The sequence below is a fragment of the Lepisosteus oculatus genome, unplaced genomic scaffold (assembly GCF_040954835.1).
Source record: "Lepisosteus oculatus isolate fLepOcu1 unplaced genomic scaffold, fLepOcu1.hap2 HAP2_SCAFFOLD_78, whole genome shotgun sequence".
Classification (NCBI taxonomy): Eukaryota; Metazoa; Chordata; class Actinopteri; order Semionotiformes; family Lepisosteidae; genus Lepisosteus; species Lepisosteus oculatus.
In genome coordinates this window covers 342,735-369,561 of record NW_027168341.1, presented here as the reverse complement: position 1 = coordinate 369,561, position 26,827 = coordinate 342,735, and the positions used below count along the sequence as shown (strand labels likewise).

The following is a 26,827-nucleotide window of genomic DNA, read 5'->3' as shown; positions in this document are numbered from 1 at the left end:
CGATAATCAGCCTAAAGAACGCAGACTACAGCAAAACGACTGACTTTGAAAAGGGAATGAACATCCGGAAGGAGTAGTGGAACTAGCTTGAGATGCTTCTCCGGACCCCTAACTAAAAGCCAGCGAGAACCAGCAGCGGCGTCCACTCCTGTCGAACCGGGATCCTTCCGCAGCCACGCAGCTCGTGGTGTCCTAACCCTCCCGTATCTGATTTTGGACCAAGCACATCAGGGGAGAGCGCGAACGCAGTCCCCCACTACCAGAAATTATGCAGTCGAGATTCCCACATTTGGGGAATTCGCAGGGGTCAGCACAGCCGGAGTGCAATGGCCGAGCCTCGCCCTGGGTGAACCTCCTTCTTGATCAAGGTTTCTCCCCTGCCAGGTAAGTATAAGTTAAACAGGCCCCTGCAAGCGGCCCGCACCCACAGCACAAATCGCGCAGCCTAGGCCACCTCCTCGCCCCGCACGCCACCGCCTCCTGCTGGGCCCACTCTTTCACACACTCACACGCCACACTAACACTCAAAAGTGTGGGCAAAACGAGAAAACGAGCGCGCCGTTTCCTACACATCTGCAGTCGCCGTTGCGCATTCGCAGCATGTCCCGGGATGCAATTCGGCCTCATTTGCATAACTCCAGACCGGCAGATCGCCACGCAAGCTCGCGACGTGCGCCTGCCACACACCGAACAAACCTTTTCAGCAATTTCCAAAAAACAGGCCTGCTCGCCTGCCCACAAGGCTCCGTCTCTTACCTGCTCTCCAGAGCCTGCTGCCTTCTGTGCTTTTCTCTCGGCACCGCTGCAGTGCACACAACTCCTGCAGCGGGAGGGGGGGAGAAAGTTCCCGCGCTCCGCCGCAGGGAAGGCTCGCTCCGTGCGCTCACGTCCTTTCGATGCCAGTCCAACAAGTGCTCCGCATTAGCTGCGTCGGGGCTCCGGCGTGTCGCACCTCACCTCACCTCGCACTGCCCCCTCCTTGAATGTCTGCCGCTGGGCATGCCCCGCTCTCCTCCGCCTTATCTTATCGCGTGTGAGCACCGACAATGGCCACAATGCCGGGGAATGGCACCTGTAAAGTGTTAATTGGGGCACAGGAACAGCCCATCTCGTCTCGGGGGGGCCGGCTTCAGAGACAATACAGCAAACACAGCGGGGCGGGGGAAGAAGACGACACCACACATGCGGGTACATTCAGCTCCGGCGGGAACGAGACATTTGTCGGTCTTTTCAAGTGCCGAGAGCCGAGCAATCCTTCACTTGTATCGTTTCTCCCCGGTGACTAGATCTGGCCCTGCGACTCTCGACTGGGCTCACCCCCGGGGCAGCCCAGCAGGTGTGAGCCTCGCCGGCACCCGGATGGGAGATTCCACCCCGGAAAAGCTCCGGTTGCTGCTGCTCCTGCAAGAGGTGTGACTGGGACCAGTAGGGATCGCTCACCCTGCGGGCTGTGTGGCTCTCTTACGCCCCAGCCTCCTGATGGCGACACTCTGCTGCACAAACAGGCGCCGTCCTTCGGGGGAGGCGTCAAACCGAGGTCCTGACCCTCCTTGGCCATTAGGAAACCCCAGGGCGTCTCTCAAAAAGAGACGCCGGGGGTGTCCCTCTGGTGTTAGTGCTCCCCTTTACCCATCAGTCGGGGTCTCCTCCTAATCCCCGTCTCACCTGTAACAATCAATGACGAGGCCCCCCTGTCCGTGAGATTTAGTACTCGCGCAAGAGACCGGGGGCAGAGCGCGAACGCGGTCACCCGCCCCCCACAAAGTGCGCGCTCCGGGTTCCCTCTCGGGGCCCTGCAACACAGCGGAAGGGCAGCGAGAAGGAGCCTCTTGCTCTGACGCCGCAAGGCCACAAGAGGGCGGAGGCGCCGCGCGCCCGGCCGACGTGTTGGACCGGTGCGCTTTACGTGCTGAAATAAACACGCGAAAGCCCCGAAATGTTTCCAGAGTGCTGTGCACTGGAGGTTTTTGTCTGGTGAAGACTTGCCTGGTGCTCCTCCGTGCAGATTGTTTGTCCTCCTCCAGTGCGGGACGAGTCAACACAAGGGAGCGCATTCGCCAACATCCAGGCACGCAATGCGATTTGGAAAGCAGCTCCTTTCCAAAGAGTGGCACACGAACGATCCTTCAGTCCCGCTCGGGGAGCACGGAACCCCCGCCACACACAGCTTCAAGTAGCGAGTCAGGCGCCGGGGCTTTCGCTTATGGCCACACCACCCTGAACACGCCCGATCTCGTCTGATCTCGGAGGCTAAGCAGCGTCGGGCCTGGTTAGTACTTGGATGGGAGACTGCCTGGGAATACCAGGTGCTGTAAGCTTTTGCTCTCCCGGCCAGCAGGGGTCGCCGTTGGTGCCGTAGGCTTTGGGAGGAAAACCTGCAGGATGGAAAGGTGATCTATAGCCTCATCTCTAGAGATGTTTTGTTGCTGTGGCATGTGTGTGACCCATATTCAAAAAAAAAAACCCGTCTGTAAAACGAATATCGAAGCTGCCTCTAAATCTGCAAATGAAGATGAGTCGATAAACCACTCGTTTTTCGTATAACTAGACATATATTCATTTGTTACCGATTTCATTCATTGAGCACGGATACAGTAGAGGTACAGCCATTCACTGTTTGACATGTCTGCACTGGTACAGAACCGAGAAATCAGAAAACGGGTGAAACTGTCTTTAGACTCAGCATACAGTACCGAGGCCCCCCATGACCAAATAAAGGCTAACCTCGATAATCAGCCTAAAGAACGCAGACTACAGCAAAACGACTGACTTTGAAAAGGGAATGAACGTCCGGAAGGAGTAGTGGAACTAGCTTGAGATGCTTCTCCGGACCCCTAACTAAAAGCCAGCGAGAACCAGCAGCGGCGTCCACTCCTGTCGAACCGGGATCCTTCCGCAGCCACGCAGCTCGTGGTGTCCTAACCCTCCCGTATCTGATTTTGGACCAAGCACATCAGGGGAGAGCGCGAACGCAGTCCCCCACTACCAGAAATTATGCAGTCGAGTTTCCCACATTTGGGGAATTCGCAGGGGTCAGCACAGCCGGAGTTCAATGGCCGAGCCTCGCCCTGGGTGAACCTCCTTCTTGATCAAGGTATCTCCCCTGCCAGGTAAGTATGAGTTAAACAGGCCCCTGCAAGCGGCCCGCACCCACAGCACAAATCGCGCAGCCTAGGCCACCTCCTCGCCCCGCACGCCACCGCCTCCTGCTGGGCCCACTCTTTCACACACTCACACGCCACACTAACACTCAAAAGTGTGGGCAAAACGAGAAAACGAGCGCGCCGTTTCCTACACATCTGCAGTCGCCGTTGCGCATTCGCAGCATGTCCCGGGATGCAATTCGGCCTCATTTGCATAACTCCAGACCGGCAGATCGCCACGCAAGCTCGCGACGTGCGCCTGCCACACACCGAACAAACCTTTTCAGCAATTTCCAAAAAACGGGCCTGCTCGCCTGCCCACAAGGCTCCATCTCTTACCTGCTCTCCAGAGCCTGCTGCCTTCTGTGCTTTTCTCTCGGCACCGCTGCAGTGCACAAAACCCCTGCAGCGGGAGGGGGGGAGAAAGTTCCCGCGCTCCGCCGCAGGGAAGGCTTGCTCCGTGCGCACACGTCCTTTCGATGCCAGTCCAAAAAGTGCTCCGCATTAGCTGCGTTGGGGCTCCGGCGTGTCGCACCTCACCTCACCTCGCACTGCCCCCTCCTTGAATGTCTGCCGCTGGGCATGCCCCGCTCTCCTCCGCCTTATCTTATCGCGTGTGAGCACCGACAATGGCCACAATACCGGGGAATGGCACCTGTAAAGTGTTAATTGGGGCACAGGAACAGCCCGTCTCGTCTCGGGGGGGCCGGCTTCAGAGACAATACAGCAAACACAGCGGGGCGGGGGAAGAAGACGACACCACACATGCGGGTACATTCAGCTCCGGCGGGAACAAGACATTTGTCGGTCTTTTCAAGTGCTGAGAGCCGAGCAATCCTTCACTTGTATCGTTTCTCCCCGGTGACTAGATCTGGCCCTGCGACTCTCAACTGGGCTCACCCCCGGGGCAGCCCAGCAGGTGTGAGCCTGGCCGGCACCCGGATGGGAGATTCCACCCCGGAAAAGCTCCGGTTGCTGCTGCTCCTGCAAGAGGTGTGACTGGGACCAGTTGGGAGCGCTCACCCTGCGGGCTGTGTGGCTCTCTTACGCCCCAGCCTCCTGATGGCGACACTCTGCTGCACAAACAGAGGTCAAACCGAGGTCCCGACCCTCCTTGGCCATTAGGAAACCCCAGGGCGTCTCTCAAAAAGAGACGCCGGGGGTGTCCCTCTGGTGTTAGTGCTCCCCTTTACACATCAGTCGGGGTCTCCTCCTAATCCCCGTCTCACCTGTAACAATCAATGACGAGGCCCCCCTGTCCGTGAGATTTAGTACTCGCGCAAGAGACCGGGGGCAGAGCGCGAACGCGGTCCCCCGCCCCCCACAAAGTGCGCGCTCCGGGTCCTGCAACACAGCGGAAGGGCAGCGAGAAGGAGCCTCTTGCTCTGACGCCGCAAGGCCACAAGAGGGCGGAGGCGCCGCGCACGCGGCCGACGTGTTGGACCGGTGCGCTTTACGTGCTGAAATAAACACGCGAAAGCCCCGAAATGTTTCCAGAGTGCTGTGCACTGGAGGTTTTTGTCTGGTGAAGACTTGCCTGGTGCTCCTCCGTGCAGATTGTTTGTCCTCCTCCAGTGCGGGACGAGCCAACACAAGGGAGCGCATTCGCCAACATCCAGGCACGCAATGCGATTTGGAAAGCAGCTCCTTTCCAAAGAGTTGCACACGAACGATCCTTCAGTCCCGCTCGGGGGGCACGGAACCCCCGCCACACACAGCTTCAAGTAGCGAGTCAGGCGCCGGGGTTTTCGCTTATGGCCACACCACCCTGAACACGCCCGATCTCGTCTGATCTTGGAAGCTAAGCAGCGTCGGGCCTGGTTAGTACTTGGATGGGAGACTGCCTGGGAATACCAGGTGCTGTTAGCTTTTGCTCTCCCGGCCAGCAGGGGTCGCCGTTGGTGCCGTAGGCTTTGGGAGGAAAACCTGCAGGATGGAAAGGTGATCTATAGCCTCATCTCTAGAGATGTTTTGTTGCTGTGGCATGTGTGTGACCCATATTCCAAAAAAAAAACCCGTCTGTAAAACGAATATCGAAGCTGCCTCTAAATCTGCAAATGAAGATGAGTCGATAAACCACTCGTTTTTCGTATAACTAGACATATATTCATTTGTTACCGATTTCATTCATTGAGCACGGATACAATAGAGGTACAGCCATTCACTGTTTGACATGTCTGCACTGGTACAGAACCGAGCAATCAGAAAACGGGTGAAACTGTCTTTAGACTCAGCATACAGTACCGAGGCCCCCCATGACCAAATAAAGGCTAACCTCGATAATCAGCCTAAAGAACGCAGACTATAGCAAAACGACTGACTTTGAAAAGGGAATGAACGTCCGGAAGGAGTAGTGGAACTAGCTTGAGATGCTTCTCCGGACCCCTAACTAAAAGCCAGCGAGAACCAGCAGCGGCGTCGACTCCTTTCGAACCGGGATCCTTCCGCAGCCACGCAGCTCGTGGTGTCCTAACCCTCCCGTATCTGATTTTGGACCAAGCACATCAGGGGAGAGCGCGAACGCAGTCCCCAACTACCAGAAATTATGCAGTCGAGATTCCCACATTTGGGGAATTCGCAGGGGTCAGCACAGCCGGAGTGCAATGGCCGAGCCTCGCCCTGGGTGAACCGATTTCGATTTTTAAGAACTTTATTTTCTTTTCACAAAAAAATACAGGACATCACAAATCAGAAAGCTTTACATTCATATACATACTTAAAACAGTATATATGATCACATCTCATTACATTTTGACAGTTACATAGCAACAATTTTCTTTTTTTCTGGTGCAAATCACATTCTTTACTTAAACTTGATAATGTTTTTCACAGTTTCTTGAGATATTGACCTATGCTCTCTATTTCCCACAGATTCTCTGCTTCCTCCCTCCCTTCTCTCCACAGATCTCTGAGGTAATAGTTCTCTCGGGTGATGAACAGGGCCAGGCTACCTGCTGCCTTGACTGGGATCTCGATGCCTTTGAACAGCCCCATGTTCTTCACTCTCCACAGGGCAACTTTCCCACTGTTCACCACGGCCCAGATCCTGTCAAACACGTCAGGAGGAAGTTTGACAGGAGAGATGCCGTATATGACGAAAGCAGCGGTCAGGGTAAATTGGGGCGAGAGAGCCAGCAACCAATCTTCAAACTGTGCCCAGAAGGCCTTAGCAAAAAAGCAGGACCACAGGAGATGGGATACAGTCTCCTCCTCGCCGCAGCCCACCCTAACGCAGCGAGGGCTGGGGGTGAGGCCCCTACGGTACAAGAAAGTTCGTACCGGTAAGCACTGGTGGACGACACTCCAGGCTAAATCTCTGTGAATGTTGCACAGAAACTTAGAGGATGTGTGTTTCCACACCTTCCTTGTTTGGGCTGATGTTAAAATGCCCACATGGGTCTGCCTATTGTTCTGGGGTGCAACGAAATCTTCCAGTTTTTGGACGCTGACATCTCGGAGGGGAATATGGCCAATTGGGTGAGATCTTAGAAAACTTTTAACTGTCCCATAAATTGCAGGGCATGTGTCAGAGAGTGGGACGTCCAGCTTGGGTCTGACACCCCACACTCTGAACACCTCCCTACCTACCCAGAGCCTGGAAAAATAAGTCCAGGTACGCGCTGCAGGTGCTGTTGCAAAGCCTCTCAGCACAGAGGCCAGGAAAATGCACAGCAGCTTCGTAGCAATATCTGGGACAGACTTCCCCCCTGAGGGTAGCGGCCTGTACATTATTTCCCTTCTGAGTCTTTCCTGCTTCCCACCCCATAGAAATTGAAACATCAATCTCCTCATCACCGCCGCAACACGGTGTGGGATTGGGAAGGTAGAAGCCAGAAAATTCAAGACAGGCAAGAGCTCGGCTTTGATGACCAGCACCTTCCCTGTCATGGTGAGGTCTCGGTCCTTCCATTGCATCAGTTTTTTGTTTAAGATTGGCAATTTGTTCTGCCAATTTACTGTTCCCATCTCTTCTCCAAAATACACCCCCAGGACCTTAATTCTCTTCTCTTGCAGCCTGAGATCATGTCCTTCTTTTGGCTCCCTCCAGTTCTGATAAAAAATCTCACTCTTAGATGTGTTAATTTTTGCGGAGGAAGCCAAAGAGAACCGATCACAGCACTGCAGAGCTCTGCTAATTGAGGCATTGTCAGAGAGGAGCAGGGTGACGTCATCCATGTATAGAGATGTCTTTACCTCTCCTCCCCCACTTCCAGGCACTGGTATCCCATTAATGGCCTGATCCTGGCGCAAGGCACAGGCTAAGGGCTCCATAGCCAAAACGCATAACAAGGGGGATAATGGGCAGCCCTGCCTCACCCCTGAACAGACTTCAAAGGGGCGTGATCTATTGCCATTAACCATGACTCTGCTGTTGCTACCTGTGTACAGCAGGTTAATCCACTTTCTCATGATGGGGCCAAACTTCATGTGCTCAAGTCCCGATGTTAAGTACTGCCGGTTTAGGCGGTCAAAGGCCTTTTCTAGGTCTACACCTAAAATGCAAAGAGGGAGGGAGCGATCCTCAGAGTACAGACAGACATCCCTCAACAAGGCCAGGTTGTCGCTCATCAGGCGTCCTGCTATCCCACAAGTCTGTTCTTTCCCTACCAGTGAGGCCACTACATTTTGTAGGTGCAGGAAAAGGGCTTTGGACAGGATCTTAGTGTCCACGCCTAACAGGCTGAGGGGTCTCCAGTTCTTTATGTCATTTTTTGCTCCTTTCTTAAACAAGAGAGAGATAGTGCCTTCTCTTAAGGAGTCAGGCAGCAATTCTGTCTTATATCTTTCCTCGAATAGGACCAGTAGCGGATCCTGAAGCAGATCCCAAAAGGTGCAATAAAATTCTTTAGGGAGCCCGTCAGCACCTGGAGTTTTCCCCTTCTGTAAGCTCTCCATAGCCTGTCTCAGCTCTTCTACTGTCAAATCCCTCTCAAGTACTTCCCTATCTTCTTCACTCAAAACGTTTTCTAGCTTTGAGGTAAAAAAATGAATTTCTTCATCCTTTACCTCTGTAGAGCTGTACAGTCTTGAGTAGAAGGCCTCGGTGCAGGAGAGGATAGCACTCGGCTCTGTTCTCTCTCGTCCCTCCTCATCAACTACACTTTCCATGACAGACTTGGAGCCTACCACTTTCCTGAAAAAGAAGCGAGTACACTTCTCATTTTCTTCCAAGAACTGCACTCTGCCTCTTAACAGCACTCCTCGACTACTTTCTTCGGCTATGCTCCGGATGTCCTTTTTTAAAAGGGTGATATCCTCGAGCACATCGAAGCCACTGTGCAGCATCGTGTAGAGACGCTGCAGCTGCCTCTGTTTCCTGGCTAGCACTCCTCTCCGTCTGGCAGCAGCCTTCCTTCCCTCAGCCATGAAAAAGGTCTTTGTCCTCATCTTCACCTCCTCCCACCACTCTCCTACTGACCCGTACAGACACTGCAAGGACAGCCACTGTGATAGTTTCTCCTTGTAGCGGGATACTACCCCCTCGTTCTCTAGCAGCTTTGTGTTGAGTTTCCAGAGGCCTGGGCCAAAGACAGTCCCGCCCTGGAGTTCCACTCTACACCCTAAAGCCTGATGATCTGAGAAGAAGACAGGCTGAAGAGTGACCCCAACAACTTTCACTCTCTCTGAGACAAAGCAATAGTCAATTCTGGAGCTGCTATTCCTCCCTGACCATGCATATCCTGCTGTTGTGGGATATATACATCTATATGTGTCTGAGAGTTTAAAGTCTTGAACTAAGTTTTGCAGGGCCAGTGAGCTGGAATCCAATTTTATCGGAGAGCTAGACTGCCTGTCTGTGTGCTCTAAGATACAATTAAAATCCCCTCCCACTATCACGTCTGTGCTACTTAACAATAGGGGAGAGAGTGCCTTGAGTAGCTCCACCCTTGCTTGTCTGGTGCAGTCTGCGGTTGTGGGAGCGTAGTGGATTTCTCTTCCACCGGCCCCGGAGCCACAGCAGGACTGATCCTGGCTGGAGGCTGAGACTCTTTGTCCAACAAGGGTTCTTTGTTTGACTTGTTGTTTGCTTTGGCTTTTCGGGCCGGTTTGGCTGAAACAAGCACTGCCTCATCCTTTCTCATTTTGAGTTTATTGGCGTAGGCGTGAGGGCAGTTCTTAAAAACGTGTCCTTCCGAGCCACATAAATTGCACTTTGGCAGCATTGAAAAGTCAGAGGCTAAATGTCCCTGTTTGCCACAGGTCTTGCAGCATTTCACAGTGCAGGAAGATGCCAGGTGTCCCACAGCACCACAGCGCCGACACACCTTTGGTTGTCCCACATAAAAAACATAGCCATTGCAGGCGCCCAGCCGGATTGTAGAGGGCAGGTGCCTTAAGCCTCCATTTACATTGTCCGGTAGTAAGCGAACCTCGAATTTCCTTGCTCCTGTTTTTATACCGTCAACATCTCTAACCTCAGTTCCATGGTGGACGGTGCAGTACTGGTTAAGCCAGGTGTGAATGTCCTCCGTCTTTGCCAGTTCCGAGAACATAACAACATGCACCGTTTTCCTCTCTCTCTGTGTCAGAGGCTGCAAGTTGATCTTCTCAAGTGCAGGAACTTTCCCTCTTTTTGCCTCAAACACATCCACGCATTGTTCAAACAGAGGATAGGTACCAAATACAACCTCAAATGCTTTCTGACCTGGGAGAGCAAAGATGAAATCCAAGTGCCGAGGTTCAAAGCCAAGTTCCTTCTGTAACACTTTTCTGCTGAACTGCATACGATCCATGAACAGGTCATCCAAAAGCTCAAAACGTACAGCATTCTTGCGGGATCCAAAGGTTGCCATCTCAAACTGCAAAACAAACACTGCTTCCACAAAACAAGAAAACAATCCAACTACTCCAACTACAGGCTGATCAAGGTATCTCCCCTGCCAGGTAAGCCGAGAGCCGCAGGCGATGAGCCCGGAGCTGAACGGGCCCCACTGGCTCGTTTGTAAGGCCAGGTGCATTGCCAACCACGACCGGCAGGGCAGAGGCCTTGAAGGCAGCCTGGGCTCCTGCAGCTGTCCAGCCACGCACTCTGGTTTCTCTTCATCTCGTACAAATCTTTTGCCTTTTACTAAAGATTTCCATGAAGAGGAGCATGAATGAGTTCCATACAATTTTTGTGCTTTCCTGCCTTCGGGTGGGGCGCAGCTGGGCTGGTCAAAGAGAGAAAACAAAACCGCTCACAATCGCTCTTATTACTGCGACTATGGCCGTCTGCTCTGCGAGTCCTCGGTCTCCGCCTGTCTGATTGGTGCTCTTTTCTTTGGGGGGCGGGAAGTGTCCGGCCGCAAATATGAAGCGTTACAGCAACGACATGCCATGAGACGATTGATAACGATTTCCATAGGATCCACGCGGTTGCCTGGCAACCGTCAGCTTTGCGCAGTGGCAGTATCGTAGCCTGTGAGGTTTAGCCGATGCGCGATTATTGCTAGTTGAAAACTTTTCCCAATACCCCGCTTCCGCCGGTTTGCAATACAATCGGCGAAAGCAATTCTTGACAGTCTCGTCAGAGACTGAGCAAGGTGTTTAAAGACAGATTTTGTCATGGTAACATCATGGTAGAAAGAAACAAGCTTGTTACGTCTCAACAGAAACACTCTTTAGCTCTTTCAGCGTTATGCAGAGAACAGCGTCTGTCGAGATCACTTTTGAGTCAGCGCGAAACGCCGTGTGCTGTCAGTTTGATTTCATATTGCTTGTAGCGGCGCCCGGCTTTTGTCTGTCAAACGTTAGGTTGCCCTTCTTCATGCTGCATCGTCGGCATGAGTGGAGCTTTTTAAACGTCTGTATTTACTGCGCCTCATAAGAAATCGTTTGTCCCCGTTCAAAACAGATTGTGCGATGTCCTGCAGCGTTCGCAAAGCAAACCTTTGACAGTTTGAAAGAGGAATTTATTCTGCTTCCTGTGCGTGCAGTAGTTACAAAGTTGAACGTCTTTATACGATCTGCCGCAGATCTTACAAACGAGCCAGTGGGGCCCGTTCAGCTCCGGGCTCATCGCCTGCGGCTCACGGCTTGCGAGCGTGCCCAATCCGTGCGATAACTCGGAAAACACCCGGCCACACTGTGCCGGAAACGACGCACTCTGGGAAGCCGCTATGCAAAGCGAGGTCCCAAGATCCCCTGCGGCCGGACACTTCCCGCCCCCCAAAGAAAAGAGCGCCAATCAGACGGCCGGAGATCGAGGACTCACGGAGCAGACGGCCACAATCACCATTACAAGAGCGATTGCGAACGTGCTTGTTTTCTCTCTTTGACCAGCCCAGCTGCCCGCGACCCGAAAGCAGGGAAGCACAAAAATTGCAGGGAACTCATTCATGCTCCTCTCCACGGAAATCTTTAGTAAAAGGCGAAAGATTTGTACGAGATGAAGAGAAACCAGAGTGCATGGCTGCACAGCTGCAGGAGCCCAGGCCGCCTTCAAAGCCTCTGCGCTGCCGGTCATGGTTGGCAATACACCTGGCCTTACAAACGAGCCAGTGGGGCCCGTTCAGCTCCGGGCTCATTGCCTGCGGCTCTCAGCTTGCGGCCGTGCCCAATCCGTGCGATAAGTCGGAAAACACCCAGCCACACTGTGCCGGAAACGACGCACTCTGGGAAGCCGCTATGCAAAGCGAGGTCCCAAGATCCCCTGCGGCCGGACACTTCCCGCCCCCCAAAGAAAAGAGCGCCAATCAGACAGCCGGAGACCGAGGACTCGCGGAGCAGACGGCCACAATTGCCATAACAAGAGTGATTGCGAACGTTTTTGTTTTCTCTCTTTGACCAGCCAGGCTGCGCCCCACCCGAAGGCAGGGAAGCACAAAAATTGCATGGAACTTATTCATGCTCCTCTCCACGGAAATCTTTAATAAAAGGCGAAAGATTTGTACGAGATGAAGAGAAACCAGAGTGCGTGGCTGCACAGCTGCAGGAGCCCAGACCGCCTTCAAAGCCTCTGCGCTGCCGGTCGTGGTTGGCAATGCACCTGGCCTTACAAACTAGCCAGTGGGGCCCGTTCAGCCCCGGGCTCATCGCCTGCGGCTCTCGGCTTGTGGGCGTGCCCAATCCGTGCGATAACTCGGAAAACACCCGGCCACACTGTGTCGGAAACAACGCACTGTAAGGCACCTTGAAGCGTGCACCCCCAACATTCTTCTTTGCACATCTGTGAAAGGTAAACTCTTGAGCAAACTCTGAACCAGCTCTAAGGAAACTAATCCGATTAGACGTTACTTTGACTCATCCTTTAAGGGACCCTTGATAATTGGAGAAATCAATGATTTCGAATGAATTCTGTATGCGTCAAAAGACAGCTATACACAGAAAACATGCAGGACACTGCTCATGATGTTTCCCGAGCCGAAACACAGTGCGTTTTTCCAAGCCATCTGACAAAGCCCGCCCACTGAAAACTGCAGCAGATCGTGTAAAGACGTTCAACTTTGTAACTACTGCACGCACAGGAACCAGAATAAATTCCTCTTTTCAAACTGTCAAAGGTTTGCTTTGCGAACGCTGCAGGACATCGCAAAATCTCTTTTGAACGGGGACAAACGATTTCTTATGGGGCGCAGTAAGTACAGACGTTTAAAAAGCTCCACTCATGCCGACGATGCAGCATGAAGAAGCGCAACCTAACGTTTGACAGACAAAAGCCGGGCGCCGCTACGAGCAATATGAAATCAAACTGACAGCACACGGCGTTTCGCGCTGACTCAAAAGTGATCTCGACAGACGCTGTTCTCTGCATAACACTGAAAGAGCTAAAGAGCGTTTCTGTTGAGACGTAACCCAGTGGGCAAAAGACGTATAATATACGTCTATTAAACGCATACCTTAGACGTCTAAATGTGGTCTGCAATTCGTCTAGAATGAAATTCTAATATACGTCTATTGTTATACGTCAATTATACGTCTATGATTAGATGTTCATTATACGTAAATGGTTGGAGTTCTATTATACGGATAAATTTAGAGGACTATTATACATATATGGTAGGAGTTCCGGATAACTTTAGAGGACTATTCTACGTATATGGTTGGAGGTCTATTATACGGATAACTTTAGAGGTCTATTATACGTATATGGGTAGAGGTCTATTATACGGATAACTTTAGAGGTCTATTATATGTATATGGTTAGAGGTCTATTATACGGATAACTTTAGAGGTCTATTATACGTATATGGGTAGAGGTCTATTATACATCAAAGTTAGGTTTTACAGGTGTAGAAACTAGTAAATCAACCCAATGATTTGGTTTAGAAATTTATTCTGAAAATACACATTCACACCTGAAAAATATGTATTTCAAATTATACATTGTATACAATCAATCAACAATCAACATATGGGCAATAATCATAAAAAACACAACTAGTCTTAAACTTCAGCTACAAATTCTGGTAATATGGCAATATACAGTATAGTAACGGCAAACACAAACTAATTACATTAACACACTAACTCAAAACCACATTTTGATTCAAATATACATTTTAAAATGTACAACTTCTATATTTCCAAGAAAAAAAATATTACAATGGAAGTTAAGACGATTTTTGTCCACTATTTGCAAACCCTGTGTAATTGTCCTAACAGTTAGAACCAAAAACCTAGTATTTTCAGTGTCCAGATCTCCTGGCCCCCTGCCTTGCATATGCATTCTTCAAGTAACACATTGCGTGCTCCTTTATTTCTTTTTCTGCTGATTTAGGGCGGGACTTCAGCACCGCAGCTAGGAGAAAATTATATAATATTACTTCCCAAATTAATGATGATTAATATCTTCTTTAGTATAATCTAAAAAATGAACGGTTTACTAAGCTCAAAGCTGAAATAAATGTATAAAATTTGGCTTGCATCATAGAAGTTGAGCAATAAAGTCTGTCCTAATTAAAGAGTACCCAAAGTTTGAAAGTACAACATAGAATAAGAATAGAGAAACGGCAAAACGATTTAGTGTCATCTTCCCCATTCACACCATTCCCCATTTCGAATGAATTCTGTATGCGTTAAAAGACAGCTATACACAGAAAACATGCAGGACACTGCTCACGATGTTTGCCGAGCCGAAACACAGTGCGTTTTTCCAAGCCATTTGACAACGCCTGCCCACTGAAAACTGCAGCAGATCGTGTAAAGACGTTCAACTTTGTAACTACTGCACGCACAGGAAGCAGAATAAATTCCTCTTTTCAAACTGTCAAAGGTTTGCTTTGCGAACGCTGCAGGACATCGCACAACCTCTTTTGAACGGGGACAAACGATTTCTTATGGGGCGCAGTAAGTACAGACGTTTAAAAAGCTCCACTATTTTATGTGCCATTTTTTGCTTATTCACTTACTATTTTAATCAAAATAATATTAAGAAAGATCTGTATGTATTCAGATAGTATTATTATTGTTCATACTTACTCGTCAAAAGAGGATTGCTGAGATATTTGCGGATATACTTCTACGTTTGAAAAACGTGTCCAAAATGGTGACCAAGGAATACTAGCAATGCATTGTGGTATATAACCGGAAAATATGCTGGGTTCGATATTTTCTCAACGTATGCGTTTATTAATGTTGTCGATATTATGGTTGAAATTTAACATTGATAATACATCGCGGCTATGTGCCCCCTGCTATGAGCTGATGTGCAATTTTAACGCATGCAGTTAGTAAGGATCGGTCACTGTTGTATGGTATTATATACAGTATAATGACATTATGGAATAGGATGGGGACAGGCCTGGCATCACGGGGGGAGGGAGGAATGTCGCCCCTTCAGTTTTGGGCAAAAAGATGTACCTAACTTACCTAGGAGTATACGGCACTCTGCACAGTGTACGAAGTAATTTTCGCAGTAATTAATTTATTATATTTACTATATTTATTATACACGTGTAAATTAATTACTGCGAAAATAATTTACTTCGTACACTGTGCAGAGTGCCGTATACTCCTAGTTGCGGCACACACGATACATACAGTAAAAAGCCTCAGGCACTGTGTTAGATGTGTTTTCGACGTTATATATGCGTTTATTAATGTCGTCGATTTTACGGTTGCAATTCGACTTTGATTATACGTCGAGGCGACGTATATATACGTATAGCCGTATTTTCGCCGTGAATATACGTATATTCGACGAATCAGTGCCCACTGGGTAAACTCTTCAGCAAACTCTGAACCAGCTCTAAGGAAACTAATCCGATTAGACGTTACTTTGACTCATCTTTTTACGCTAGGGTTAGGGTTAGCATTCCCACGCTACTTAGACACTTTGTTTACGCTCAGTGCTTGATTTTGGGAACTTCAGGACGAGTGGGAATTTTCTCCTATCTGTCAATTCTGTTTTGTTTTGGAGACTCTTGGCTGCCTATGTTGTACAGTGCAGCGTGAAGGAAACATTTTCCAAAACTGTGTCAGCTCAAAAGTTGTAAGAAAACCTCTCCAGCTGCTTTAACTCTCTTCATTTTTGTCATTTAATGTGACACTCGATGTATAACTGGAGCCTCACATATGCAAATGGTGAGGCTCCAGTTCGACACCCAGTTCAATACCACTTTACAGTAAATGACAAAAGCATGGCAGACTGTGCCGGACCGGCAGATTACTTCCGCTTATTTTTACCATATTAAACAATGGAAATCCAACCACTTGCATTTGTGACACTTGATTTTGGCTGCACCTAAGACACTCTTAAATCTTCAAACACATTTCTCTTCTCCCGCAACACTCTTGTCTGTCGGTGCTATGTGGCAGCGTTGCATGACAACCCATCTCACCACGGAAAGGAACCTAACAGCTTTGGTAAGAGAGGAGAAAAGGACCTGGCCCGTACGCGGCTCAAACCCGCAACCTTGGCGTTACTAGCACCACCATCTAACCAACTGAGCTAACCGACCTCACAACAGTGGTCCTCTCTGTGCTGCAAAAAATCAAGCTCAGGGAATTTCTTTTGTCCTTTGAATAGAAAGCCGTGTAATTCAGTGTACGGGCTTTCTCGTGCAGTTTCATAGTTCTTGTAACCCAAATCCTACACTGGCCTGAAGTGCCCCCCCATTTCACAGCATTTTTCAGCTGATTTAAAATGTACCTAAAGGAGAAGCATTATTGAAGACCATCAATTACCAAGAGCTTTTGTCAAAGGTTTTGGTGGTCATTTTTAATGACCACAGAGCACTATGACCTCGGTTTTACATCTCATCCAAAAGACAGCGCCCTTTTTCCAACACAGCTTCTCCGTCACTATATTGGGACATTGGGACCCGTACAGACCTCAGAGTGAGCGCCCATTAACACCACTTCCAGCTGGAAGCTTTGTTTTTCCCTGTAGCTCACCCTCATCCTGGTACTGACCTGGCTCACACCTGCTTAGCTTCAGTGGGTTTTCAGTTGCGAGTTGCAAAAGTTGGGATACAAGTGTAGCGGCAATGCTTGTTAATAAGACAGAATTAAGCGTTGGTATGCTGTCCTAAATGAAGCCCCATCTCACCCCCCATCTCTGTGGTGCAGCCACAGAGAAAGTATTCATGCAGACTGATTTAAGTTGTTTTCTTTTGATAGGGAACAGCTCCCAGACAGGGATGCACTTAGCTAAGCCTGGCTATCATGATCAATGGTCATCCATTGGCGCCTATCTGTCTAGGGAGTGCTGAATGGACATCTGGACTGCATTCTTAAGTGTCAAGAGTAAGTGACTTATATCTCACCTTGACCAACCAATCAGGGACTGGCAGGGCGTGGTAATACCACGTGGGTCTCCAATGCCCGCCAAACTCTCAACCAATCAGCACACATCTGTGTCTTGGTCAAAAAGGGAGCGCAAGCTCAGATCGGGGCTCTCCTTGGCCATTTTCGCGCATCCTCAGAGACAATCACGTGACAACTGCTGTTGTCTGCATAGGGACTTGGACTTTGTTCTAAGCGCGAGGCCAAGCATCCCGTACGTACTCAGAATTCTACTAACGTGAATGCTCCGTTTGATCAACGGCAGCCTACAGTTGGACCCTCGTCGACAACCTGAATAGCTTATTCAGAAGCAGCGCTGGACCGGGAACGAACCAGTTTCTTCCCAGGCAAAAGAGTGACTTGTGAGGACTCGCGGTCACACTCTGTGCATAGAGACTTTCTACTAGCCAGCCGGACTGCTGGTAGATCCCCTCGGAGCAACGACTGCCCTGCGCGCCGCAGTCAGATTCCTCCGCCCGTCCTACTCCGAGCTGCACCTTGACTGGTTGGCTGGTAGCCAGAGGACGCCGACACAACGCCCATTGGACAACCGCTGGAACAGAGGCTGCAACAGAGTTTGTCAGCTGGTTTGGTGTTCGTGCCGGGAAATTCCAAATCCATACACAGTGGATAAGTTAACCCCATGTTCTACATTGCGTCTCGAGAATTCAATTGTACCTCAACACAAGTTGTTATCAATTTAATTCATGAGTAATGTATTTACTTCCGAGTTTAGAGTAACAATGGGTAATAACACTGATTAGCGATTTGGTAACCGAACGATATATATTGACATATATTCTCTGTTGTGTATCTCTTTGTGTTTGCATCTCTTCGAGATTATATATCTTGTATATTGATAACCCTCACAGTAAGGTCTGCCGCTCGTATCCAGGCAGACTAGTATATGTTTGGTGCACAATTTATATTAATAAATGTATCTCGTGTATTGAACCCGTGTGTGTGCGTTGTTAGTTGTTCTGGCGATTGATTTTCTAAAAGCCCCAACGAACAACCTCGTGATTACTGCTACAATTAATAAGTGTCTCAGTAAACCCATCAAACCACTACATTTAATGGCGTCCCTGGGTGGGCGAGTTTAGAATGAAATGAGACTCAATCGCACAGAATAACTGATGTTGCTGTGAGTTCAAGTTCAGCACAGCACCGTGGCTTTTATACGCGAATACCGGGTGTGCTGATAACTGCGTAAAGAAATCCCCCTGTTTTCTAGCGTTTAGTGTAACGTGTGCTGATTGGAAATCCATCTGCTCGGGTGTTTAGATTCCATACTGTATTTTGGTAAAAGGAAAAAAAGTAATACTCTTAAAGTTTCTCTGACGTAATGACAATGGCTGCTAAAATGTCTGAAGTGGAGTCGCTTATAAGTACTATTTCTAGCGACGACAATCCTGGTTACTGGAGCGGTATCGAAAAGTTGAACTTTGATGATATTGAGAAGCTGCAAGTAGATTTAGTAGCTAAGGTAGCGAACCAGCTTAACACAGGAGGGTCTGTGAACGCAGTTCAGGTCCTATCTAGTTTCGCCTTAAATCTAGCTAAACAGCTGGAACTGTCTTTGTCCGAGCTGACAAAGTTTCAAACGCTTCAGGGAAAGCTAGAAAGATATAAGGCGGAGCGAGTTGAGTTGTTGGATATAATCAGAGAAAAGAGAGTGAAAAGTGAGGAAAGTGAAGACAGACTCAGGGAAGTTTTAGGTAAATTAGATGACCTGTCTGCTAGAGAAACTGCGGCTGAGGTAGCTAGGAGAGACCTAGAAGCGAGCTTGAAAGAAAAAGAAAAAGAAATTGAGAGTTTAAATGAGCTCAGCCAGGAAAGGCAAAAGGAGTTAGATGCTGCCGTACTGGAAGCAAAACAGGCTAGATCCCACTTACATGCCAGCCCACCTAGCAGCCCGGAGCGCTCACCCAGGAGGTTTCTCCCGGCCAGGGTCTGTGGTCGGATCGGCATGGGGGAGATCGCCGAGTCCTGCGCGAGACGCAAGGGCGATTCAATTCAGGCATAGACCCCCTGCTCCTGATCACGGCCGTCTCCCTGCCCACGGAGAAACTGTAAAAATTAACCTCCACTCCCTGAGGCAGTTAGCCAAAGATGTAGAAAGGTTTGACCCGACAGTGTCAGGGAATAATGTGGAGACCTACATTGATGAGCTGAGATATACTTTGCAGTTTATGCCCGAAGCGTCCGAACAGGAAAAGGCTATGTTAGTAAGGAAAACTACCAGCCGAGCGGTCCACGAGTGGATGTCTAGACAAGGACCTGAGGTCTGTAATAGCTTTGAGGAGCTGTGTCAGGCAATGATCGGAGAATTTTCGGCTTTTATAGATCCCATATCTGCCGTGGCCACAGCGCACCATATTAAGCACGAAAAAGCTGAAGCCCCTCGCGACTATTACCCCTATTATATAATATTTTACTATTATATAACTTGTAAAATATTACCCCCGGTCCATTCTCTTCCAAAAGTGAGAAACACCTGTTTTCTACATTTTGTCTGTTTTAAAACCATATCTCTTTAAACCAAACCAAGAGTTTGTCTTTTGCACTGATATTCTGATTCATTTCAATTTCAAAGAAAAAAAAAAACATTATCTTCCAAAGCATCATAAAATTGTCCATTCTTCCAGACTCTACTTCTCTCTTGTAGTAGTACAGCAGACCTTTCCAGGTGAGCAGATCACAGAGTCCGAAATATGCTTCCTCCATCAAGCAAAGTACCTGAACATGACTCGGTCTTCATAAAAGCGCCCCTGTAATAAAGAAATTAAATCCAAAATCAAGAGGGCAGTTGCCTACTGAAGTTCAAGAAGTCATCAATTTTAACCTAGCAACACATTAAAGGCTGCATCTATACAAGTACGATTCTAGAAATGCTCACCAGATTACGTTTTAAGAAAGAACTGCGCCTCAGGTTCCGCCGAGATCTTAACTCGGATGGCAGGATTCAGAGTCCGGAGTGCGGACTGATGGCGCACGGAGGGTCCACATACTGTGGATCCCTCAGTTTTCTTCCGCGTGTTTAAACCGCCAGCGTGTGGCTCTCCTGTCCCCGTGACCTCATTGCTCTGCTCTCGCCTCTGTGCAGCCGAGCCCGACTCATGGTAAAGTGGAAAAAAATATGCCCTCAACGTGGGATTTACTCTGGATCAAGGATAGATGTCACCTTTTTATCGTTGAACAGGATGTATGTGATGTGGCGACTAGGTTCAATTTTGTATCCTTTTAAAAGATTAAGGACTGGGGTGAGCGGGATTTATCACCCTTTCAGCTAAGAACCCGACGTGAGCACCGTTTAAGCTGCATAGACTCGGTCGTTTAACTCTTCTCCATTAGCAGGGTTAAGGTTAAAGAAAAAAAAACATTGCTGACTTCTTTTTTTTTTGCCAGCCGCGAGCGCTGATTAGCGAGGTTTGTATTTCATGTTTTGCAAGTTGCATCCATTTTAAGAAAAACAAGTCGTTCAAGACAGGAAATGAATACTTGCATTTAATTAAGTCTAGGCGTATGCGGTTGTCCATAATGACCAGTTCTGTTCGAGAACACAGCACAAAAAAAGGCACCGCTGGGATTCGGACCCAGGATTTCTTGTTTACTAGACAGGCGCTTTAACCAACTAAGCCACGGCACCCCGGGAGTACTGTTTTTTTGCAGCCACTTGGACACACCACTCAGACACATCTGCATTCGGTGTGTGCTCCGCCTGCTCGCTGAGCAAGTTGCCACCTTTACATACAATAGCAACATCGACACCAAGAGAAAGGATTACAAATGGCTTTTATCTGGAACTTTTCATGTCCAAGGAGCTCAATGTGCTTTCTGTGTACAACAGGGCCACTGAACTCCACACTGGCCACTGAACCACAGCAGTGGCTTGCTGGCTTGACATCTCCCAAGGAAAATGTTGAAATCGCATGTGGAACAGGAAAAGGACCCTCGAGTACGAGGGAAAAAAAAGAAAAAGATCATCTGGAGCGTGCCAACCCGTGTCTGGACAGCCCAGTTTCATTGATGAGGTGGCCGAGTGGTTAAGGCGATGGGCTGCTAATCCATTGTGCTCTGCACGCATGGGTTTGAATCCCATCCTCGGCGCTCTCTATGTCTGACACGTGTGCCTGTTAGATGTTGGCTCTCCTTCTGTTTGCTCCAGTACTAGAGCTGTACATTTTTTAGCGGTGGCTGAACATGGTATAGTAGGCTAACGTCGGTATCGAGCAGTGGCAGTAACAGTATTTACGTGCCGCTGCTGCCAAGTGGCTCTGGGTTGAGACCGCATTTTCACTTACTTGCAGCACAAACGGAGAAAGCGATTTTTGACAGTCTCTCGAGAGACTGCGCTAGGTGTTTAGGGATAGACTTTGTCAGTTCCCCCTGGGATGATGGCCTCTCAAATAGTTTGTGATTCCTCTAGACGTTTATACAGTAGAAGCCTGCTTCGTGGCTTAAATCCAAGCTAAGGAAACGAGTTAGAGGTCTGATGCAGAACTGCACTGTATGTGTGAGGAAAGCTGCCCCCTTCTGTTCCATGTCGACCGAACAGAGGACTGTAAAGGATACGACCAAGAAACTTTAGGATGCTGGTTGGAATCCAGCTCCAAAGAAGCCCCTTTGGGTGTTATGTCATGAAAAAGTAAGAACAGAGAATCTCCCTTTGATCAAAAGCGCAACAGAACTGTTTTCCGTGGAGCAGGTTTCAGACCCGTAGACCTGTTTTATTTGTATGGCGTTCGTAAGCGCGCAAAACAAGGACAATTCCTGCGTCTAACACGAATGTAAATGCTTTTGAAAGTGCAGTGTGGTGCAGCTTGTAAAATCCTTGTCCACATTTGTGGTTTGTTGATGTTTTTTTTCTGTCTGCCAAAGTTGCATTTTGACATCCGGACGGTGAGACTTTATCATTTGAACGTGAAGCCAGCCTTAAACCCTCTGAGGCGTGTCTGTCTGCCGGCATGTATCTTGTGAAAGGTATTTTTTTTTTAACGGAGAGCGACTTTAAAAAGGTTTCCGCAGACACCTCGCACTCCGGAGGAGGAATGCGGCGGCGGCGAGCTCACTGTAGTTGTGGCCGAGTAGTTAAGGCGATGGACTTGAAATCCATTGAGGACTCCCCGCTCAGGTTCAAATCCTGCTGACTACGGCGTCTGCTGCACGTCGCCTTGTGCCTCTGTGGCAAAGGCGAAGTGCCGCTTCTCCTTTCCTGGTACTATAAAAATGCTACATCACTTGGTCCTGCTTCCATGGAAAGCAGTTCTTCAGGTAATTCTACTCTCTTACCAAAGCTGTTAGGTTCCTTTCCGTGGTGAGATGGGTTGTCATGCAACGCTTCCACATAGTGCCGACAGACAAGTGTGTTGCGGGAGAAGAGAAAAGTGTTAGAAGATTTAAGAGTTTCTTAGGTGGAGCCAAAATCAAGTGTCACAAATGCAAGTGGGAAGATTTCCAATGTTTAATATGGTCAAAATAAGCGGAAGTTATCTGCTGGTCCGGCACAGTTTGCCATGCTTTTGTCATATACTGTAAAGTGGTGTCGAACTGGGTGTCGAACTGGAGCCGCACCATTTGCATATGTGAGGCTCCAGTTATACATCGAGTGTCACATTAAATGACAAAAATGAAGAGAGTTGTAGCAGCTGGAGAGGTTTTCTTACAACTCTTGAGCTGACACAGTTTTGGAAAATGTTTCCTTCACGCTGAACTGTACAACATAGGCAGCCAAGAGTCTCCAAAACAAAACAGAATGGACAGATAGGAGAAAATTCCCACTCGTCCTGAAGTTCCCAAAATCCAGCACTGAGCGTAAACAAAGTGTCTAAGTAGCGTGGTAATGCTAACCCTAACCCTAGCTGGAGTTTGAGCAATCCAGCACTGAGCGTAAAAAGATGAGTCAAAGTTACGTCTAATCGGATTAGTTTCCTTAGAGCTGGTTCAGAGTTTGCTCAAGAGTTTACCTTTCACAGATGCGCAAAGAAGAATGTTGGGGGTGCACGCTTCAAGGCGCCTTACAGCTGTAGGGAGTGATTCGAGACGATTCGTGGCGTGTGCTCGTTCCCATGTACCGTATGCCCCGGGGTGCAGTGCTAGGATGACGTACAATACCACTTGGGCACGTAATGGCGTTATGTGCAGGGTTTTCGTTTGTTCGTTTTGTTTTGCTCTGCTTTGCTTTGTTTTGCTTTCCATCGCGTTGGTAAGAGCGTAAATAAAAATGCGATTCCTGCGTCTACCACTAATGTAAGAGCTATTTCAAGTGCGACGTGGTGCGGCTTTTCAAATGCTTGTGGGCATTTCTCTGTTGTTGATTCTTTTTTTGTGTGTAACAAAGTGGCATTTTCATGTCCGGACGGGGAGACTTTATCATTCCGACATGAAGCCAGCCTTAAACCCTCTGAGGCGTGTCTGTCTGCCGGCACGTATTTTGTCAAAGGTATTATTTTTTTTTAACGGAGAGCGACTTTGAAAAGGTTTCCGCAGCCACGTCGCACTCCGTGTTAGATTAAAGGAGGAATGCGGCGATGGTGAACTCGCTGTAGTCGTGGCCGAGTGGTTAAGGCGATGGACTCGAAATCCGTTGGGGACTCCCCATGCAGGTTCAAATCTTGCCGACTACGGCGTCTGCCGCACGTCTCCTTGTGCCTGCGCGGCAAAGGTGAAGTGCCGCTTCTCCTTCCCTGGTACTATAAAAACACTAAATAGCTTGGCCCCGCTGCCATGGAAATGAGTTCTTCAGATAACCACACATCTTGCGTTCGCACCTCTGGTGTTCTACTTATGCCTTTGAAAACCTAATGAATAAAACTGAAAGAACCGACACAATATGTAGGTGCTCGTAAAGCATGCATTAAAGAACTGTTAACAGCAAGGGTTTCAGTGGGTTAACTGAGGAGAAGGCGTGATCGCTAATTGTTGACTTTTTATTTGGTGTTAGAAACACTCTTACTGTGCATGACGTGCAACAAATTTAGCCACAGAAATTGCATCACGCTTTCATGTATGCTATTGCAGACACCAACGTTGCCTAGATAGAAAACCGAAATAGCCGTGGGTTTGCTTGCTGGTCTGAAGGATCTCTCTTCGAATCTCTATCATTTGTCAATGGAAGTAAAAGGTGCTGCAATCTGATACGTTCAGAATCAAACCCGCAGCTGTTGTTCGACTTTATTTCTTGACTAATTACAACTGAGTGTCGCATGAGCAGTTACGTAAACTTGTCTGATATATTTGAACACAAATGCCGTTCTTCAATTAAAACTAACAGTACATTGTCAGGGACATTCAGTTCTATACAAACAAGAGACAGACAAGAGAACATTTAGTATATAATAGACAGAAAGAGGTTCGAATCCTGCCGACTACGTTGTCCACCTCCTGTCGTTGTGTTTCGGCGCAAGCAAAGAAGCGCGCCTGTTCGGTGTCCCTGGTGGTTTTAAAATGCCAAATTGCTTGTACCCGCTCCCTTGCAAATAAGTTCTTCAGCGTCCGCGAATGGCATTTTACAGCTGGAAGCAGATGTCGACGCTTTTTGCACAGAGCACCAAAAAAGCGTCTTTTTTGAAGGCCCGGGTTCTGAGCATTGGTGGTTCAGTGGTAGAATTCTCGCCTGCCACGCGGGAGGCTCGGCTTTGATTCCCCGCCAATGCAGTGGCTTTTGCAGCTAGCTGCTCCATCACTTGCATCCCCTTGCAACTCGCAACTGAAAACCCACTGAAGCTAAGCAGGTGTGAGCCAGGTCAATACCCGGATGAGGGTGAGCTACAGGGAAAAACAAAGCTTCCAGCTGGAAGCGGTGTTAATGGTGCCGGCGGTGGGGCGCTCACCCTGAGGTCTGTGCGGGTCCCAATGCCCCAGCATAGTGACGGAGACACTGTGTTGTAAAAGGGCGCTGTCTTTTGGATGAGATGTAAAACCGAGGTCACATCGCTCTGTGGTCATTAAAAATGACCACCAAAACCTTTGACAAAAGCTCTTGGTAATTGATCGTCTTCAATAATGCTTCTCCTTTAGGTACATTTTAAATCAGCTGAAAAATTCTGTGAAATGGGGGGCACTTCAGGCCAGTGTAGGATTTGGGTTACAAGAACCATGAAACTGCATGAGAAAGCCCGTACACTGAATTACACGGCTTTCTATTCAAAGGAGGGCAAAAGAAATTCCCTGAGTTCGATTTTTTGCAGCACAGAGAGAACCACTGTCGTGAGGCCGGTTAGCTGAGTTGGTTAGAGCATGGTGCTAATAACGCCAAAGTCACGGGTTCGTGCCCCTTACTGGCCAGGTCCTTTTCTCCTCTCTTACCAAAGCTGTTAGGTTCCTTTCCGTGGTGAGAGGGGTTGTCATGCAACGCTGCCACATAGTGCCGACAGACAATTAAATGACAAAAATGAAGAGAGTTAAAGCAGCTGGAGAGGTTCTCTTACAACTTTTGAGCTGACACAGTTTTGGAAAATAATTCCTTCACGCTGCAGTGTACCATATAGGCAGCCAAGAGTCTCCAAAACAAAACAGAATTGACAGTCATATAATGTCCATTAACCCCGGTTTTAAACGCAGCATCATGTCTGCCATCATAAGAATATGAGTCCAATATTTTAGAATATAGTCAGAATGACTTCTAACCTTAGCTGTGGTGTCTTTAATCCCTATTGCTCAATGCATGGTGTACGTACTGCATACATGTGTCTTGAGAATGAGGAATGGGCCCCTGAGACAGTCATTTGCCTGTTTCACAAATGATCGTATTTTACTAGAGATTCTGTTTGGGATTCAGATGTGCATTCGGACAGCAATCCCTTTCAAGAAATGATATGTTCTGGATGAGGTCAAAGGTGCTAGAACACTGTATTTAGGATGTGTTTGCAGTGATTGTGTGTCTCCTGCTTCAACGCAGTGATATATAGATGTGCTCCTGTAATTTATTGGTACATGCCCAGGGCAGTAAGTAGTCTGAGGATTTATTTCCAGACGGCATAGAGCAGTGAAGCACTTCTACTTAAATTATTACATTATACACAATTTGAGTTCATTTTAAAAAGTAAAAGGTAATGAAAGGAATGCATTTTCATAAGAAAGATAATACCGATATGCATGTGATAATCTTCCTTATATCATGTAGTGCGTCATTTGGACACTTTGTGGGCTTGAAATACAAAGAAAATCATGTTCTATGGTACAAGATAAATACAAAACTTAATCATTTATTTTAATTAGATTTGTTTATAAAGCATAAGCAATCATTTATTACATTAATATATGTGAAAATGACATTTTAGCACCATAATATTACATACAGGTCTCTAGCTTCAACACAGTGATATATATATATATGCTCAGTGATTTATTGGTACATGCCCAGGGCAATAATCAGAATTAGTATTTATTTCCATACGGGCTACAGGTAATGTTGTGAAATACTTCAACACACTGGATCGCAGATTTAGACCCCCTGCACTCTTACTCCTTAAAAACCAAAGAAATGAAGATATGTAGCAATCACATTGTAACAGGGGTGACAGTGACTTAATGCTTATACTACTGGACTTCTGGTACCTTTAGGGTACGGTGTTCCCTGAAGGGCTCTCAAACCCCGCATTTCAGATGCCTAGCTGTATTGCTGATGTGTTGCACCTCAGAATCACTTTTAAACCTTACCTCTGGTATCTTTAATCCCTATTGCTCAACGCATGGTGAAAGTATTGCATAAATGTGTCTGAAAATGAGCAATGGGCACCTGAGAGACTCATTTGCCTGTTTCACAAATGATCATATTTGACTAGAGATTCTGTTTGGGATTCAGTTGTGCATTCTGACAGCAATCTCTTTCAAAAAATGATTTTACCTTATCGCGGCTTTGCCCTTCTTGCCTTTTTGGACAATATCTCCATCTTGTGGTCGTTGTTGGTAATGTCTAGACAATATCTCCATCTTGTGGTCGTTGTTGGTAATGTTTTCTTATGCCCTTTTTTTAT

The 26,827-nt window shown here is 48.0% G+C and overlaps 10 non-coding genes across 10 annotated transcripts; 5 read left to right on the top strand and 5 right to left on the bottom strand.

Annotated features, from left to right (window-relative positions):
* Positions 1–228: 228 nt before the first annotated feature.
* On the bottom strand, positions 229–392 carry LOC138235187 (U1 spliceosomal RNA). Its single transcript, XR_011188070.1, has one exon. It is a non-coding gene; the product is annotated as a U1 spliceosomal RNA (small nuclear RNA).
* Positions 393–2,199: 1,807 nt separating this feature from the next.
* Positions 2,200–2,318, top strand: LOC138235182 (5S ribosomal RNA). The gene has a single exon (XR_011188066.1). It is a non-coding gene; the product is annotated as a 5S ribosomal RNA (ribosomal RNA).
* A 636-nt stretch (positions 2,319–2,954) lies between these two features.
* On the bottom strand, positions 2,955–3,118 carry LOC138235196 (U1 spliceosomal RNA). The gene has a single exon (XR_011188079.1). It is a non-coding gene; the product is annotated as a U1 spliceosomal RNA (small nuclear RNA).
* A 1,775-nt stretch (positions 3,119–4,893) lies between these two features.
* LOC138235184 (5S ribosomal RNA) lies at positions 4,894–5,012 on the top strand. Its single transcript, XR_011188068.1, has one exon. It is a non-coding gene; the product is annotated as a 5S ribosomal RNA (ribosomal RNA).
* A 636-nt stretch (positions 5,013–5,648) lies between these two features.
* Positions 5,649–5,818, bottom strand: LOC138235204 (U1 spliceosomal RNA). Its single transcript, XR_011188085.1, has one exon. It is a non-coding gene; the product is annotated as a U1 spliceosomal RNA (small nuclear RNA).
* Positions 5,819–10,168: 4,350 nt separating this feature from the next.
* LOC138235158 (U5 spliceosomal RNA) lies at positions 10,169–10,285 on the top strand. The gene has a single exon (XR_011188043.1). It is a non-coding gene; the product is annotated as a U5 spliceosomal RNA (small nuclear RNA).
* Positions 10,286–10,515: 230 nt separating this feature from the next.
* LOC138235140 (U4 spliceosomal RNA) lies at positions 10,516–10,657 on the top strand. Its single transcript, XR_011188025.1, has one exon. It is a non-coding gene; the product is annotated as a U4 spliceosomal RNA (small nuclear RNA).
* A 759-nt stretch (positions 10,658–11,416) lies between these two features.
* LOC138235152 (U5 spliceosomal RNA) lies at positions 11,417–11,531 on the bottom strand. The gene has a single exon (XR_011188037.1). It is a non-coding gene; the product is annotated as a U5 spliceosomal RNA (small nuclear RNA).
* Positions 11,532–11,922: 391 nt separating this feature from the next.
* LOC138235167 (U5 spliceosomal RNA) lies at positions 11,923–12,039 on the bottom strand. Its single transcript, XR_011188052.1, has one exon. It is a non-coding gene; the product is annotated as a U5 spliceosomal RNA (small nuclear RNA).
* An 11,355-nt stretch (positions 12,040–23,394) lies between these two features.
* Positions 23,395–23,476, top strand: trnas-cga (transfer RNA serine (anticodon CGA)). Its single transcript has one exon. It is a non-coding gene; the product is annotated as a tRNA-Ser (tRNA).
* Positions 23,477–26,827: the final 3,351 nt, after the last annotated feature.